Source organism: Panthera uncia, chromosome E1, assembly GCF_023721935.1.
Source record: "Panthera uncia isolate 11264 chromosome E1, Puncia_PCG_1.0, whole genome shotgun sequence".
Classification (NCBI taxonomy): Eukaryota; Metazoa; Chordata; class Mammalia; order Carnivora; family Felidae; genus Panthera; species Panthera uncia.
The window spans coordinates 28,180,432-28,190,896 of NC_064814.1; the positions used below are offsets into that span (position 1 = coordinate 28,180,432).

Genomic DNA, 10,465 nt, shown 5'->3' on the forward strand with positions numbered 1-10,465 from the left:
ATTCATTTATTCTGTACCTAATTTTTCTCAAGTCATACCATATTTAAGGGAAAACAGAACAAACATACAATCAAACGGCGTAAAGAAATGTCTGCCTTCAGTTCTGCCCTGGGTTACTGCTATCAGCAGTTTGTGAGTAGAGCCCCAGCAGGAAGCAGATGGCACACTGAAATCAGAATAATTCAAGGAGAATTTAATAAAAAGACTATTTAGAAGGTGTAGGGGAATAACAAAAGATAGTGAAGTGTCTGGTTTTGTAACAGTTTAGCAACAGTTTAGCTGCTTTATACTCTTAGACCTGAAGAAGTGGAAAGAACATGTAATTTCCAGAACAGCACAGAGAGTACTCAGACAGAGGGCTGCCTTTCAGTGCCCGAGAATCTTTGGTTAAGAGACATAGGAACGCATGGCAACCCTGCTGGGTGGGAGCTCCTGTGATAAAATCTCCAGCCCCCCTCTAACAGGTTGCCAGGATTTTCCTGGGCCACATACCTACCAGGAAGCCAGAGAACAAGGGAAGTGGTTGGAGGGGTGCAAGTGCATACAGATCAGCTCAGAGGGGCAAGGGCAGGACAAAGCAGGATGGAGAGTCAATCTGTGAGGCAAATAGAAGTTTTTCAGCATGCTTTTTTTTTTCCAACCAGCCATAATGAATATACACTGAATTGGACTATTTATATGAACTGATGTTCATATAAGAATGATGACAAAAAAGGGCACCTGGGTGGCTCAGTTAAGCATCAGACTTCAGCTCAGGTCATGATCTCACAGGTTCCTGAGTTCAAGCCCCATGTGGGGCTCTGTGCTGACAACTCAGAGCCTACAGCCTATTTTGGATTCTGTGTCTCCCTCTCCCTGCCCCTCCCCCACTCATGTTGTCTCTCTCTCAAAAATAAATAAACATTAAAAAAAATTAAGAAAAAAAGAATGATGACAAAAAAATCCCAAAGTTTTTATGTATGAGAGAACACTCACCAATCAGAATGTGAGAAAATAATCTAATGTAACAAAATTTCTCGGAACTCTAATGCAATCCAAGAATTCTTTGTTGTGTATTTAAAAAAAACCCAAAAAACAAAAAAAATATCTTAATGTCATAAATGAGTCATGAAATTCCTAGCTCTAACACCCTGGGAACAATAGAAAAATGCAGAACATTTCTGCAAGTAGAAAATTCTCATTATTTGAATCCATTCTCATTAAGTTTGTTTTCTATATTCAGAGACTGACAGATTTTTATATAAAGGTCCGAATGGTAAATATTTTCAGCTTGGCAAGCCAAATTAAGTCTCTATCACAGTTATTTAACTTTGCCATTGTAGGCTGAAAATAGCCATAAATAAATGGACAAGACTGTGTCAGGAAAACTTTATTTACAAAAACTGGTGACTGGCTGGCCCATGCATTTCATTGATCAAAGGAGAGAAAAATGGTTTTAGACAGATGTGGGTCCCGTCCTAACTCCTATACTCTTAGGAGACTGGCCTTGGACAAATGGCTTATCCTCTGACCAAACTCCATACTTCAGAGAGTCCATAAAAAACATAAGTTGTGAGAAATATGCCCACTGCCCCAATCAAAGGAGGGTGAAGAGACTCAGAGCACAGTGAAGTGAGGCTTTAATCAACGTTCCGCAAGAGTGGGTGTCTGATGGACAGGCACATTGGGGAAGTCACAGCAGGCAATTTACCCACTAAAAGCCAGGTCCCTCCCCTGGTTCCTCATTGGCTGAGTACTACAGAGGTTAACGCCTATCCTGACTTCACCTATGCCCATGTAAGGCAAAAAGTGGTCTGACTGGAACAAAGGTACATTCCCTGAGGTGATGCAGAGACTTTCAATCCCTGCTCCCTTTATTCAATGGTGCATGCTCATTGCAAAACCTACTAAAATAAGCCCTCAAAACAGAGAGGTGGGGAAGAAGAACCAGGAGGTGAAGTGTCTAAAGGTTTGGGACTCCATTTGGCCCGAGGGGGTGGGAGGTGCTCTATATATATTTCCAGTAGGTTGTAGACCTACTGTTAACTGGACAGCTTTTTGGCTTAGTATTTGTGAAAATGAATCCTCTCCCTTACTTCTCACAAAGTGACCTGGTACAGATTAGCCACTCAACAAATGGTAGTTGCCTTCCTTTCTACATATTACCAAAGAAAATATGGAAATTGAATAGATGAATTTGGCTCAAATGTGTTGAGCTACTTTCAAAGTGGGTCAAAAGGTCTCTAGGGAAAGTTTGGAGTATCCATTGTCTAAATAAATTCCATGGAGAAAGATACCACATAAAAGTGCCAGAGTTTTAATTTTTAAAATGAGCAACTTAATATCTTGAGCAGAATTTAGTGGATTTAAAAGAATGGGCTGCATTATTATTGCCAGCAGGGGACCATCTAATTGGGAGTCCTTTATCTACAATAGAAAAAACAGCAGGAACCCAATCAGCTAGTAGAGAACAAGAAAAGGGTATGCATGAGGGGTGGGGAGGAATAAACCACTGTGTGCTAGCAAGACAGAGATGCAGAAAATAAAAAGGCATGGCACCAAAGGAGCTCTCAGCTTCACATCTCAGTAACATAACCTATAAGTCAGTTTCCCAAAAGCATGTTGTGATTTACTCGAAACCCTCAACTTCTATCTCCTCCCTGCCAATAATCATAAGGTTTCAGCAAACTCAAAATAAGTTCTCATTAGGAAAAAAAGTGGCAGACACTTTTGATCTCATGTTGTCAGTGCCTTTCTCCCTAAATTAGCCATTATAGCTTCCAGAAATTTCCCCATTACCAAGCCTGGATAAATCCTCCCTCCTAGACGTTTTCCAGCACATGTGGAACGAGGCAGGACCGTATGGACTTTTTATTGCTCTGTGTCTCCCATTCATCCCTAAATTCCTGAAAACAGTCTGTGTGCTGTCATCAGAGGTATGGTCACCATGCATAGTTCAGTGTAAGCGCCCCCCCCCCCCAAGTTTGGTAAATATTTGTTAAATAGAGAACAAATAGGTGAATGTCTTTTGTCTTTTGAGATATTTCTATCTTCATTCCTCATATTAGACAAATTATCAAACTTAATCTCTCAAATTCCCATTTTCTTGATCTGTAAAATACTTCGTCTTCTAGTTGAAGTCTAAACTGCATGGTATGTGTGAAGAACCTCTCACAGTGTCTGGCAGTTTGTGTTCACTTAATACACAGCACTTCTTCCCCCATTTTCAAGTCAGTATGGGGCTAACTTCAATCATTTCTTACTGAAGCATTTGCCTACAGTTATATTTGCTTTTGCCATTTTCTTTTTAGTGATTTTTTTTGTAGTTTGCATTGAAGTTGCATGCATTCTAGACCAAGTCAAAATTAACTTTGCTTCACCTGAAATTGCACTTGAAAGAAACTTATGCCTTTGAAACGCAATGTTTCTTAAATCAGCAAATCCAAAACCTTATTGCTCTTAACTAATGTCCAAGTGGTAGGTAGGTACACCAAGTATGAAGTCCACACATTCTCAACGGGGGTCCTTATACTCGCTCACATGTAGATTTACGACGGGCAGTAGGGTCAAGAGTACAACATTCAGCAGATTTCTGGTGTTCCTATCCTGTTCCAACATAATCTGTTCCAACAGTCTATAAAGTGGAGAAAATAACAGTATGCAGATCATAGGGTTGTTACGATAATTAAATTGTTAATATATGGAAATAATTTGCAATAATACCAAACACAAGGTAGCCACCATGTTTGTGTTAATTGTTATTACTATTATCATGTGGATTACTCTAAAGAAATACTGGACGTCTCTGAGATGTGGATCTATAATGACAAAAGCACACTGATTCAGCATGTTTCCATTTCAGAGTGCTTTCTTACCGCAAATTTTCTCCAGGAAGATTTATTTAATCTATACCACTCTCCATATGGAGAAAAGTGTGCTAAGAACAGTTAAATTGTGTTCCAAGGTTCACACAATTAGTAAATGACAAAAATAGACTAAAGACCCAAATCTGACTCCATGTTCAGCATTTATCCACCATACTCCAGCTAAAGCAGAAAGAGGTATTATACAGGTGGAATACAAACCTTATTATAATCTGTGGTAAATTCATTCATAACATTGTTGGTGTTGGCTAGATATTCTCTTCCACATTTTGTCTTCTCTAAGTTAGACCCTGTCTGCATTAGCATTACACAAACCATTTAGCTAACTACTTCATCCAAAAGATCAAATGTCAGTATGTGTACACCATTGGGAAAAATTAATTTTAATATGGATCAAAATGTGATAGCACACCTGTGAGAGGGTTGCAGTCCTCTGGGTGGGAAGCAGACATCAAAGGGCCTAAGTTTCATTTGATCCCAGATCTTCTGAGTCAAACACTAGAACTTACTTATTCATTTTGCTTTTTTTGTTTTATTACCATGTTACTTCTCTGGAAATATTTAAATACTGAATAAGGAAAACTGTTTTTAAGAGTATTACAGTCATTCATAAAGACATCTTGGGGTACAGATTTCCTATGGATGTTGGAATTCTCTACCAGTGCATGATAATCAATGTATAAATTGATATCCTGTAGCTCTGTTTTCCTTTTGTATTAATTGAATAGCACGCAAGATCTTCTCTGATAGGAATTGGTAATTTGCCATGAAATAAGGATGTGTTAATTGTCACAGACTTCAATAACACACTTTCATTCACTGTATACTAACGGATCCCACTGCATCTTTCCACATATTTTTGATGGTTTTATTTTCTTTCTATAATATGTGTTAAATGCAGGTGTGACATTCAGGTCAGTTGTTAACTGGCAATCATTTGTGTATTAAAATTACCTCTTAAAAACAAGACAGCATCATGAGGCAGATGCAAAACATCAATGCAGGGCTATTAAATGCCATTATATGGTGATGGGCTGTTGCTAATTGACAACACATATACGTTCTATAATAAGAACACAGCCTGGGGCGCCTGGGTGGCGCAGTCGGTTAAGCGTCCGGCTTCAGCCAGGTCACGATCTCGCGGTCCGTGAGTTCGAGCCCCGCGTCAGGCTCTGGGCTGATGGCTCGGAGCCTGGAGCCTGTTTCCAGATTCTGTGTCTCCCTCTCTCTCTGCCCCTCCCCCGTTCATGCTCTGTCTCTCTCTGTCCCAAAAATAAAAAAATAAAAAAAAATAAAAAAAACGAAAAAAAAGAACACAGCCTAATAATCCAACCTTCTGCAAGAGTCAGAAGTAACTGATACATTCTGATGCAATCTTCAAAACTCTTCCTCTGAGTTAACCCACTGGAGATGAAAGAACCATGTGACAAATCTTGGTTCAAAGGATCTCTTCCTCACTGTCACTGCTTTTTGTTATTTATGTACTTAAATTGTCTTCTGTAGGTGAACTTTACTTTTCTTATCCTTTGAGTCAATAAGTAATTCTTATGCAATATCATCTTCTAATGTGGCATCAACTACCTCTATGTCAGTGACTCCCAAATCTTTAACTTTAACTTTGACTTTTCTTCCATGATCCCAGCTATATATGCCCACTGACTCTATCTGCGGGTCCCACAAGTACCTTGGCGTTTTTTTAAAAAACAGAACTTTCTCCTGACATATCCAAATCTGCTTTTCTTCTCAATTTTTATCCCCCAATACATTTCAGAGCAATCTTTGGTTCTTTCCTCTTTCCTAGACCCCCTCTGAAACTAGAAACTGTCAAATCTATCTCTGAAATGTCACTCCAATATGTTTGCTTCTATCTCTGTTGCTAATGCTTTCCTTCAACCCCTATTTCTTCTTTCTTGCACGGATCCAATAGTGGTTTCATTTATCATCCCATATCCTGTCACTTCCTTTTCCAAATCATCCCTGAGACTGTCTTTCTAAAACACAGATCTGATCATGTCATTTTTCTCTTCTTAAATAACCTTTCTCTTCTTTCTTGCCCAGTGAATGTCTTCTCAATCTTTCAAGACCAAAGTCAACTTTATAGTTCTTCTACATCCTTTCTTGACTTCTCCAGGCAGATTTAGTCTCTCTTGTCTAAATTCCAATAGCCCTCTAAAAACATCTGTTATGGCACTGTCACTCCTCTGTACGTTGAAGTGACCAAAGTAATACAGACTTTGAGGAATGTACCAATGCTACAGTACTTAGAATTTTTTTTCAGGATCCCAGGCTTTGGCTGGATACTGAAATTCCTACTGTTAATCACCAAGAGAATGCAAGCTCAAGAGAACACAGAATCAGTTTGTGTAAAGGGTTAAGATCTTTTTTTACAACATTGTACCAGAAATTGCAAGTCTGCAGCTGAAAATGCAGTGTCTGTGCACATATGCACACTAACCCCCAAAACCTCAGAATATACTTCCCTGGACTTGCTTAAGTGCTCTTTTCTCCCTGTTAAACTAGCACCAACAGAGTGTACTTTCCCAGACTTTCTCAGGTCACCTACTTATGAGAACCATTAACTAATCTCAGCCTGCCCCACCTCACTTTCCTGTTTCTTGTCCCATTTTCCTCCCCTCATACCTAACCTAAGTGCTTATATCCTCTGTAAGCACCAAAAGAGAGGAACAGTCTCACTTTCATCAAATACCCTCTGGCTGACAGTGTATATAAAGGCTTTATTGTTACTGTTCCACTTGGCTAGAATTTATTTGATGAACCTTTACATCTGTTTAATTCAGTGTCTGGTACATGTTAGGAGTAGGTATAAATGTGTATTTGTTGAATGGAGGAACATATTATTTTTGTAAAAAGTCAGTCTTGGGCTGAGGTGCTGGGTGGCTCAGTCGGTTAAGTGTCTGGTTCTTGATTTTTGTAAAGGGCAAACATAGCTAGCCTCCTGTATCCTGGGAGTAAACTATGACCTATGTAAGCTTAGAAGGACCCCAGAGTATGAGATGCTGAACCAGTGTTTGTTTTGGGCTTTCCTAGAAGTGCTGTTTCTGTTCCCTAGATATTAGTTCTGTTTAAAACCACATTTGCTGAGTTACTGAGAAATAGAACTTCCTCTTAACTGCTTGTTTGAGCTTCTGTAAACCTGGTTGGCGTAATCACCCTTCCGCATTCTTGGGCACCGCGTCTTGTTCCAATAGATAGAAGACTAATATCGTAAACCACATGATTCGGCATTCAACTGGCTAGAGTCAACAAGTTATATTTTAAAATTCTTCAGGACTGTGTGATTGGTGCCCGCCTTATATTTTAAAAACCTACAACAGGGGCGCCTGGGTGGCTTGGTCGGTTAAGCGTCCGACTTTGGCTCAGGTCATGATCTCACGGTCCGTGAGTTCGAGCCCCGCATCGGGCTCTGTGCTAACAGCTCAGAGCCTGGAGCCTGTTTCAGATTCTGTGTCTCCCTCTCTCTCTGCTCCTCCCCTGTTCATGCTCTGTCTCTCTCTGTCTCAAAAATGAATAAACGTTAAAAAAAAAAAATTTAAAAACCTACAACGTTGTGTAATTGGTGCCCGCCATTTCCAACTGCCACCCTTTGCAACCTGATTGGTCGATACAGCCTTTATAAGACATTCCCAAAGCTTGTTTGGGGCCAGACTGTCAGGACCTGTTGTATTTCCCTGTCTGGCCAGGCCATAATAAACTTGTTTTGATCCTGTTTTTGCTGTCCGGAGTTCATAAGTGATCGCAACCTACAACAATTTTAGCTCATGTCATGATCCCACAGTTCATAAGATTGAGCTCTGCACTGGGCTCTGCACTGACAGCATGGAGCCTGCTTGGAATTAATTCTCTCTCTCTCTCTCTCTCTCTCTCTCTCTCTCTCTCTGCCACCCTCCCTCCCCTCCACTCCCCTCCCCTCCCCTCTCCTGCTGGTCCACACATGTACACACACACACTCTCTCTCTCAAAATAAATAATCATTAAAAAAAAAATCTTGGGTCAAGAGGTGAAGATGTAGCCTTAGCCTCAGGTGTGAGTTTAATATGACCTAGCTTCTTGGCCAAAGAGAATCCTAGAGCACATCATATGGGGTTAAGCCTTGCAGAAACATACCAGAAAGACAGCAAACCAGCCTAGAAAGGATTCTGGGACAGCTCTGTACTTGTACAATAGTTATTCTATGTGTTGTTTACTGCCCTTCCATCATCTCTGACTATTCAGTAAAACATTATTAATGGTTACAATTGGGTCTCAGTAATACAGAAAATTAGAAAAGTGCTGTGCTCATCTGTGGGAAAAGTGATGCAGAAAAGAACAGTTTTCTCATCCTTGGTGTTCCCTCTTCTTATAGTAGAGAAAGGTGAAGGAGGGTAGTAGCTGTCACTAGCAGAGGACAGCTACATATGGAGGAGGAAGAAAAGGAGGAGGCGGAGGAGGAGAGAGTGAGCATCCAAAGGAAAAGTTCTCTTGGGCCATCATAATCTGCATATGAAGAAGAGTTATGATCTTATATTGTAGCCACAGGTAGGTGAGGCCTAGCCTGGGATATCAGGGCTCATATATTTTCTATTTAAAAAAAAAAAATTGGGTTTATTTTTGAGAGAGACAGAGACAGAGACAGAGACAGAGTACAAGCAGGGCAGGGGCAGAGAGAGGGGGAAACATAGAATCCAAAGCAGGCTCCAGGCTCTGAGCTGTCAGCACAGAGCCTGACCCAGGGCATGAACTCATGAACTGTGAAATCACGACCTGAGCCAGAGACAGAGGCTTAATCAACTGAGCCACGCAGGTGCCCCTTTTCTATTTGTAATACTCCACTGTGACTCCTCCAGGGAAAAGATTATGCCATCTTGGTATTGGGGCAACAAGGTCAATCCTTTCATTCATTCACTCATTCATTCACATATTTGATATATGTTTACTGAGCATTTACATATGAGGTGATCATAAAACAGGGGAATATGATAAAGACAAGAGGTATATGAAAGGTATTCCTTTGGCAGCACATATACTAAAACAGAATCAATACAGAGAAGATTAGCATGGCCCCTGCCCAAGAATGACATGCAAATTCATAGAGTGTTCCATATTTGGGGGAGATATAGGCTTCCAGTTATGGAATGAGTACATCACAGGAATAAAAAGCACAGTGTATGGAATACGTCAATGGTATTGTAATAACACTGCATGGTGGCACAAGGTCGCTATACTTGTGGTGAGCATAGGGTAATGTATAAATGTATAGAGATGCTAAATCACTTTGTACACCTGAAACTAATGTAACATTGTGTTTCAACTGTACTCAAAGAAAAAACTTGAAAAAAAAAAAAGAATGGAGGATAATGGGGAAATGGCTGGTGAAAGCAATTATTTCTACGCTTGAGCAAGATATTCCTGGGGCTTCCATGCAGCAAATCCCCTTTCTCAAAGAACAGAGGGGTGCATGCCTTGAGGTAGGCCAGAGAAGGTCTTGTTAGAGCATTGCTAGGGCCAGCCAAGGTCACACACTAGAACCTAGAGGCCCAGAGCTGGTTATGGAAATCCTAAAAGGTAGAGAAAAGGGGTGCCTCAGTGGTTTAGTTGGTTGAGCATCTGACTCTTGATTTAGGCTCAGGTCATGATCGCAGGGTCATGGGATCAAGCCCCACATTGAGCTCTGTGCTGAGCATGGAAACTGCTTGAAATTCTCTCTCATTCTGCCCCTCTCCCCCACTTACATGTGTTCTCTCTCTAAGAAAGAAAGAAAGAAAGAAAGAAAGAAAGAAAATAAGAAAGAAAGAAAGAAAGAAAGAAAGGAAGAAAGAAAAAGAAAGAGAGAAAGAAAGAGAAAGAAAGAGAAAGAAAGAGAGAAAGAAAAGGAAAGGAAAGGAAAGGAAAGGAAAGGAAAGGAGTAGAGGAAAGGTTTGAGGGATGAATCTGGAAAATAGTCTTCATTGTAGAAAGCTAAACCAGAAGAAACAAGGTGAATGATAACTCAAGAGGGCAAAGGTGGTACAAGGGCAAGGGTCCAGGGATCGCAGTTCAAAGCATCAGATAAGGACCAGAAGAGGTGAGATATGAGCTGGGTTTAAAGGGTGACTACAATTTAATAAGGCAAATCCTAGCTCTTCCTTAGGAAGGGCATTAAAGCTTATGGTAGAAGCTGGGAGTGAAAGGGGACAGAGGCATATAGGGAGTTGCTGAAAAGCTGAAATGACCATTAGTAGTCTGTAAGAATAATTCAGTCTGTTTTCATTTCTATATTAGGCGTTTCAAGAAAAACCCACTCAATTGGGATTTCAGGAGCATTTGCTGTTTGTAAATTTCAGAATGGAGAAATTTTCATGTCTAAGCCAGAGTTAAGATATAAGAATTTTGCCCAAGTAAGAGTAATGCTAATCTCCAAAAAATAAATCTTAGAGTAAAAATACAGGGAAAATATACTCAGCCAATAGTTAATATACATAGCAGAGATTCCCTTCAAATAACAAAGCCCTATGAGAACAGAGAAACCTTAGATGTCTGAGAGAATGAAAACAGGAGCGATTGCTTCTCTCCTGGAAACACAGGATGGGAAAATGGGTCAGTGACTCATGACCAAAGTGTTGGCA

At 40.3% G+C, this 10,465-nt stretch overlaps 1 non-coding gene across 1 annotated transcript; it reads left to right on the forward strand.

Moving 5' to 3' along the window:
- The first annotated feature begins 8,863 nt into the window (after nt 1-8,863).
- Nucleotides 8,864-8,969, forward strand: LOC125927788 (U6 spliceosomal RNA). The gene has a single exon (XR_007459464.1). It is a non-coding gene; the product is annotated as a U6 spliceosomal RNA (small nuclear RNA).
- The last annotated feature ends 1,496 nt before the right edge of the window (nt 8,970-10,465 follow it).